Consider the following 7798-nt stretch of genomic DNA (forward strand, 5'->3'; position numbering starts at 1 on the left):
ACTTTAGCTTGCGTCAGAGGCTCAGTCATTGGTTCTTCCTTGGTATAGACAGAAGAAAAAAAAATATTTAAGATGTCGGCTATCTCTCTGCCCTCACTAACCAAGTTTCCTGTTTCAGATAATAAAGGACCAACATTCTCTACCTCTACATATTTAAAACATTTCTTGGGGTTAGTTTTACTCTCCTTTAGCAATTAGTTTCTTATTTTCCAGTTTAGCCATTTTAATCGCCTTTTTGCAGGCTTTGTGGGCATCTTTGTATGCCATAAATGATACTGCTGATCCCTCATTTTTATAATGCTTAAATGCCATTTGTTTATTTCTTATTTCCTGGTAAGCCACAATGGTTTTGATTTGTTTCTTTTGTATTTTTTCCCATATGTATATATTTAGTGTTGTAATTTTGCGATGTGTTCTTAAAGGTATTCCATTTGTCCTCTGTGTTTAGTCCAGAGAACAATCCATCCCAGTCTATACATTCCATAGTTGACCTTAGCCCCTCAAAGTTTGCCCTTCTGAAATAAGTGTTTTGGTAGAGTAGTTACCCATTTGCTTTTTGGAATTAATCTCAAATGAAACCATGTTATACTTGTACTTATTGCTCCATAACGTGCAGAAAAAAAGCAAAAAAACATTGGGTATTTCTAAACTCGGGACAAATAGTATAATCTATTTAGCAGTTTTTTTCATTAGCTTTTATAGATGAGTAAAAGATTTTTCATGTAAAAGTCAGAAAAAGTCCTTTTTTTACCTCAATGTTCCACCATAGTTTATACTTTGTATTATATAATTTACTATAAAAAATGGGAAAGAAGAAAATTACAGCTAAACACGGGCAGTGCAGAAATGTTAAAATAGCCATTGTCACAAAGGGTACAAAAGAAAACAGCCACTGTCACAAAGGGGTTAAAAAAAACGATCTGTTTGATATTTGTAGAATAATGCATCCCAGGGAACGGCACTATATACTTATCCAAAGTTCACTTCTCTTTCTCAAGGATAGATATGGTATGGGGGAATTTAACATTGTTAGGATTTCTAAAATCAATATTAGGGAAAATACAGTCAAATCATAATATTTTGATATGGGAAATTAAGGATTCCAAGAACAAAACCAGAGGCACCACATGGAGATTAAATGACTGTGTTATATAGTAAAGTCTTCTACAGGAACTAACAGAAATTAAAAATAAAATAAATAAAAGACTTATAGACCATAAGGTTAAGAATTTAGAAAAAATAAAACTTAAATACTATAGCGAGGGAAATAGTCAAATTGGTTAATAACAATGAATTGTACATGTCCCAAGAGAAAATAGGCCAATATTTTATGAACAGATTTCCACACAATTGTTTGTATTGGCCCTGAATATATTTATATAATGCTATCATATACCCTCTAAGGCGCCATTTTTCTAAACCAAATCGATTTAAATTTGTTAACCTTTCTTCATAACTGAAGTGTTGTCAGGTTCTAGCCAGTCTGTAGAGCTGCATATCTGTCTTGCTTCAGTTTCTCTTTTTGCTTCAATCCATTCCTCGATTTCCTTATGCTCTGTTCTGATCTTCCATTCCTTGCTTCTAGTTCTGCTCTTTGCTTCAGCTCTGTTTCCTTTATAAGGTGTGCCCCACCGTTATGTTTGTCTCAGTCTGCAGTATAAAGGTATGTCTCATTGGTATGTGTTTGGAATTCATGTTTGGTTTGTTTAGTACCTCTGTAGGCAGGATTTAGCGTTAGGCCCCACCGTCATTGGAGTACTTTGGCGTAGTGGTGGGCTAAGCATACTATGGCCATAAAATGTAATAGTTATCATATAGTCCTAGTCTGTGATGTAACCTGTGGGGTGTCCTGTCCTGTATTCCCGGTAGAGGGGTGTTCTGTCTTGAATCCCCGGTAGAGGGGTGTCCTGTTCATGTCGGGTTTCTTGGGTATTCCTTGTCTTGTTCCCGGTTGTGCCTTGTATTATGTATATCTTGTCTGGTTATGTTTCTTGCTTGTTCTCTCTGTCCCTTGCTCGCTATGTTTCTGCTATATACTCTGCTTAGCTTCCGTACTCCCAGCCTGCAGCATCCTGCACATAATTCTAGTGCTATGTCACATGCCTGCTCCAGGGTGCCTGCAGGATATCTCCAAGTTCTGCTTTGTTCTGTCATCATCCACTGCTATGTCAGGGCGCTGGCATGTGGCTGCACAACCCTAGATGCCCTGCACCAGGCCCTGTCCAACTCCGCTACTGCACCGTAACTCCTGAACACAATCTTTGGGCGCTCTGGGTCTTTACAGTCGTCTGTATGGACCCGGTACATGACAAGTGTTACATTCTTATTATTCATTTTGTAGCCCGCCTCTGCATCCTTTCTAGTGCTATGATATCCTTCTTTAGAATAGGTGCCCAAAATTGCACAGCATATTCAAGGTGTGGCCTTACCACTGATTTATACAGAGGCAAAATTATATTTTTATCCCGCGAATTGATGCCCCTTTTTATACACTACAATACCTTACTGGCCTTAGCAACTGCTGACTGACATTGCACATTGTTGTCTATAACAATTCCCAAGCCTTTCTAATTTGTCGCTATCCCTAATTCACTACTGTTTAGGGCAGTGACCCTGTCTTCAGTGGGTCGCAGAGGGTCAAGGCTGGGCTGGAGGCATACCAGGAAAATTTCACTTTCCTGGGGCTGCCTTAAACATTCTAGCGGCAATCTGCGAGCCACAGGCTGTCAGGACCGCAACCGTAACAATCAGGGCCATCAGGCAGCCTCCGGTCCGGCATGTACTTTAGTATTACTCCCCGACAGCAAAGCAATCAAGCAACTTGCTTTGCGGTCGGGGAGTAATACTAAAGTACATGCTTTCTGCTCCTAGTGGGAGCTGAATAAAGTTTCTCTCTGATTGCTCCTCCCCTCTTCCTGCTGCAGCCCGCGGACAGCCTTTCCACTCCCTCATCTTTTCTGAGGTAAGTATATATTTTTTTAGTGTACTAATTATGTATGTATTGTGACATTCATGTAGGATTGGTGGTGGAAGGGAGGTATGTTTCTCCTAGATTCCTTTCCTATGTGAAGTAACACCAGAGTCTTCCACCTGCTAGGTGATAAATGTAGGTGAATGAGAGGGTGGATATAAAAGGGAAGCCAGGAGGGCAGGTAGCTCTCTGGCTGAGGACACAGAAAGCCTGTCTGTGGGAGAGACATGTGAGTAAAGGTTGCTGGACATATTATGTTAAGTTGGCAGAGAGAAGCTCTCCAGCTGGTAGTGAGGGACATCCCTTGTATAGTAAGTGCCGGACAGGCAAGGTATTTCTTTGTTGCTGTGTTGTTATATTTCTTTTGTCTTTGCAACCTTTCTAATAAACCTGACCCTGTGTCAGATTGCACGAACTTACTGCTGTTTGCCTGGTTTGAATGAAGATGGGCACTTGTCCCTTGACCTCAGCGAGGGGCGATCCCTGACCTATCTCACAGTATATATATATATATATATATATATATATATATATATATATATATATGTATATATGTATGTTCTGCTGTCCCTATTGCCTCTGTCCCCCACTAGGACAAGGTAAGCACAAGGTAAGTGCCTATAAGAGGCCACACGGTGGCGCGCGAGTACCCAGGGCCAGAGTCCATGCAGTCTGTGTTCAGGAAACCTGCCAGCGGCTACAGGCGTCGAGGGGTTCCAGAAAAACGGCGGTTCATGCGGACGGAAGGTAAGTACCCCGCAGTTACACTCCCCCAATACAGCCCCTATCCCCCACCATAGTCCCTGTCCCCCCCATTACAGCCACTGAATCGTATTACAGCCCCTATTCTCCATCACAACCACTATCTCCACCACAGCTCCTGTCCAGCATCGCAGCCACTGTTTCCCTCACAACAGCCTTTGTTTCCATCACCACAGCCACTTTTCCCCACCACTGCTCATATCCTCCAATACTGCCCTCACTACTTCCCCTATCCCCTCACTGTCACTGTCGACTTCCCATTACATTCAGAAATTTGAATGCTACGGAGAATACACCATCATCTCTGGGGGAGTAAATTGAATATCCTTCACTGGAACCTTACAGGATTTTATCTAAGTTTGCTGAAATACATTTAGACACAAAACACCCGGCCTTTGCAGAAAAATCTGTTGAGTATTTTCAACGAAAGCTACAAGAGCTGAGGGCATCACAAAAGTGCCTAACATCTTCTTGTTCAAAGCAAGAGCAGGCACTCCGAGCATCTTACCACGTAGCTCATTGTATTGCAAAATGCAAGAAAGCCCACACTATTGCAGAATACCTTATCTTACCTGCTGCCATTGATATGGCCAGAGAGGTCCTGGATCAATCTGCTGCAGATAAATTGAAGACAATTCCACTATCCAATGACACGATACGCAGGAGGATTCAAGAAATGTCAGGTAACATAAAACAGACCACAGCTCGCATCAACACTAACAAATACTATTCATTACAATTGGATGAATCCACGGATGTTGTGAACCATGCCATTTTACTGGTTTATGTGAGGCATGTGTGGGAAGGAGACTTTCAGGAGCAGTTTCTCTCCCACCACTACTACTGCAGAGGACATTTTCAGTACTTTTGATTCATACTTGGGTTCGGTGTGCCTGATATGGGATATGTATGTCGGAATCACAACCGATGGTGCAGCCTGCATGACTGGAAAACACTCAGGGGTGGTGAAGAGAATTCTTGAAAAGGCACCAAATGCGGTTTAGAACCATTGTTTTTTGCATAGGGAGGCATTAGCAGCCAAGGATATGGTACCAGTGCTTGACAAAACTTTGAAAGATGCTGTCAAAGTGGTGAACTACATTAAACGGAGTGCCAAGCTGCCAAGTGTTTTCAGAAGCTGTGTGTGTGTGTGTGTGTGTGTAATACTGCACAAGTTGTTTTATGGAATAAAATATAATGTTTCGGAAATGAAATTATTTTTGGGTTGCGACTCAATGACCAAAGACAAATGTGGGTCCTGAGGATATATACGGGTTAAGAACCACTGGTTTAGGGTGTAGGTTGCTTGTGCATTCTCTAACCCGAAGTGCATAACTTTACATTTATCTACATTAAATTGCATCTGCCAGTTGTGTGCCCAGTCCTCCAGTCTATCTGGATCCCCCTGGAGCAGTGTAATATCCTGCTCGCACTGTATTACTTTACCTAGTTTAGTGTCATCTGCAAACACAGAAACATGACTTTCAACGCCTATTGCCAGGTCATTTATAAATATTGTGACAGAATGACCTGTCATACAGGGGCCCAAGGAACTCAGAGATGGCTCCAGCCTGGCTGCCAAACAGGCAGGAACTCCATTGTTAAACTAATCCCATTAACAGGATGGCTACCAGGGGCGTATTCAGTAGCTAATGGGGATTAAAGGTTGGGTTGTCTACATGTTTATCAATGTTAATTTATGTTAATGAAGTTCTGTGGCTATATCAGTCTATGTTTTACAACAATAAACTGTTCATTCCTGCTGTACTTAGTTCAAGGTAGTTGTGTCTACTTATTGGGTACACATAGCAGGATTCCAAGGTGCGCATGCTGACTGGTGCTGGAAGTGATTCCGGGGACAACAGGAGGATACATGTGGGTGATCTCTGGGAGTTACTACAGCTCTCTTGGTGAACCCGTTACATTGGTGGCAAGCGGCGGGATTGCCTCCTAGTCTGAGGGACACGTCCTTTGCACCGGGATCTATCTCCAGGAAAGAGAATGGAAGTCAGCTACGCAGAGCTGATCAAGAGGAATTGTAAACGCCTGAAGCTCTGGAGGGAGGTTCTCCACTTGGAAATTAAGTACAAGGGGAAAAGCCTCCCAACCTTTGAGGAAAGGTTTTGGCTCCAGCGGAAGTTGCGGATGCCGTTCTTGGGGAAGCAGCCCAAAGAGGAATGGGTGGCTGAGCTGGAGGTGCTGGTCCAGACAGAGCTGAGGTTGGACGATGGATATCGGGCTCTGCAGTGGTACGCAGCACAGATGTGTCTGGGGCTGGAGGATAAAGGTCCCACAGAGGGCTATGGCTTCGGCGGCCCGGGATTATTATTGGAAATTATAGAAAAGGATCCCGACTTCGGTAGTGCATCGGAGTGTCGGAAGGAAGACATCCAGGAGCGAAGGGAGGAGGATATCCCATACGTGCCTAAGCTGTGGGCTGACCTGGATTATTTGGTCACACAAGAATGGGAACTGGAACAGGCATATCAAGAGTTGTTCGACCATGTGCAACAGTATGCCCCAGTGACCATGGATTTCATTGATTTTACTGCGTGGTCACCTGAGGATGTTGACCCAGAAGGGGTGGATGGGACAGAGTCACAGGGTTACTGGACAGCTAACCCAGATCCGATAGCGGAACTATGTGATTGTACACCACAACCAGATCCAGAGACTGTGGATTTAATTGATTTTACATCTGAGGATGTTGGTCCGGGAGGGCTTGCAATTGGCTTCCCTTCCCAGCAAAAGGAAGAAGGTTTTGTGGGTGTAGTAGCTGGCACTGCGGTCTCCACAAGCACCCACCCAGCAGAAGAGCTGCCATCGGGGCAGAGTGCCGCTGGCATCTGCCTGCTCCTTTCCCTGTTTCCCGAGCCTGACCACAGCAACCTTGTAGGGTCCAGTCAGGCAGCCCCAGAGACTGTGGTAGTTGATGCGGCTGCAGTTTCCACACCTGGGTCCCCGGAATGTTTGGCAGTTGGCCCAGATCCCCGCTCCCCAGCAGAAGCGCTGGCAACAGGGCAGAGTGCTGCTGTTCTCTGCCCACCCCTCCCCCTTGTTTCTGAGTCTGACCATGACGCTCCCGCAGTGCTCGCTCAGACCACCCCAGCCGAAATACTGGCAACAGGAGAGAGGCAGGACGGCCCCTCTCTACCAGCACTGGAGGTGCCCGCAAACCCTATAGAAGAGCTTTCTCCAGGTCAGAGTGCAGCTGGCCTCTGCCCTCCCACATCAGACGTCCCTCCACCAGAGGATGGTACAAAACCAGCACTTGGGGACATGTATCCCATACAGGTGGATGAGACTGTGGTTGCCACCTGTGGTCCCCAGAATTGCTGGGCAGCTGGCTCGGATCCCCAACCCTTGATTGAAGGGGCCCCCGCCACCCTGTCATCTCCCCAGCGGCTGAGAAGACTCCAGAGAGAAGGTGCAGTTGGCAATTCTCTCCAGCGGCAGTTATATTTTTCGGGAGAGGCAGAGGGCAGGCGGGTGAGTACTGCTGTTTTGTTACATTGTGTTGGGGAGTACCAATTTGTGGCTGGCAGTGATGGTCCAGATATACAGATTGACTTCAGAGTCAAACAGTGTGGGGTCTTATCAGACGTCAGTCTCCCCCAGAAAAAGGAGATATGTGATGGAGTGTGTGACGGAACTATCCATCACTGGGGCCCCTGGAGAGGACTGAAAGCAAGCCTGCTACCCACAGATTATGGACCCTGTCTCCCTGCCTTTTGCCAACCCCCTGCATCCACAACTCCAGGAGCGACGGAGCTGTGCTGTCGGACTGAACTGGATGCAGACCCGGTTTGGGTCTGGCCCCAGTTCAGTCTTATTTTTAAAAGGGGAGATATGTGACAGAATGACCTGTCATACAGGGGCCCAAGGAACTCAGAGATGGCTCCAGCCTGGCTGCCAAACAGGCAGGAACTCCATTGTTAAACTAATCCCATTAACAGGATGGCTACCAGGGGCGTATTCAGTAGCTAATGGGGATTAAAGGTTGGGTTGTCTACATGTTTATCAATGTTAATTTATGTTAATGAAGTTCTGTGGCTATATCAGTCT

The 7798-nt window shown here is 45.2% G+C and overlaps 1 long non-coding RNA gene across 1 annotated transcript; it reads left to right on the forward strand.

Annotated features, from left to right (window-relative positions):
• The first annotated feature begins 3009 nt into the window (after window positions 1-3009).
• On the forward strand, window positions 3010-3386 carry LOC128469677 (uncharacterized). Its single transcript, XR_008345990.1, has 2 exons — window positions 3010-3210; window positions 3267-3386. It is a non-coding gene; the product is annotated as an uncharacterized LOC128469677 (long non-coding RNA).
• Window positions 3387-7798: the final 4412 nt, after the last annotated feature.

This window comes from Spea bombifrons, chromosome 12 (genome assembly GCF_027358695.1).
Source record: "Spea bombifrons isolate aSpeBom1 chromosome 12, aSpeBom1.2.pri, whole genome shotgun sequence".
In the NCBI taxonomy this organism is placed as follows: domain Eukaryota; kingdom Metazoa; phylum Chordata; class Amphibia; order Anura; family Pelobatidae; genus Spea; species Spea bombifrons.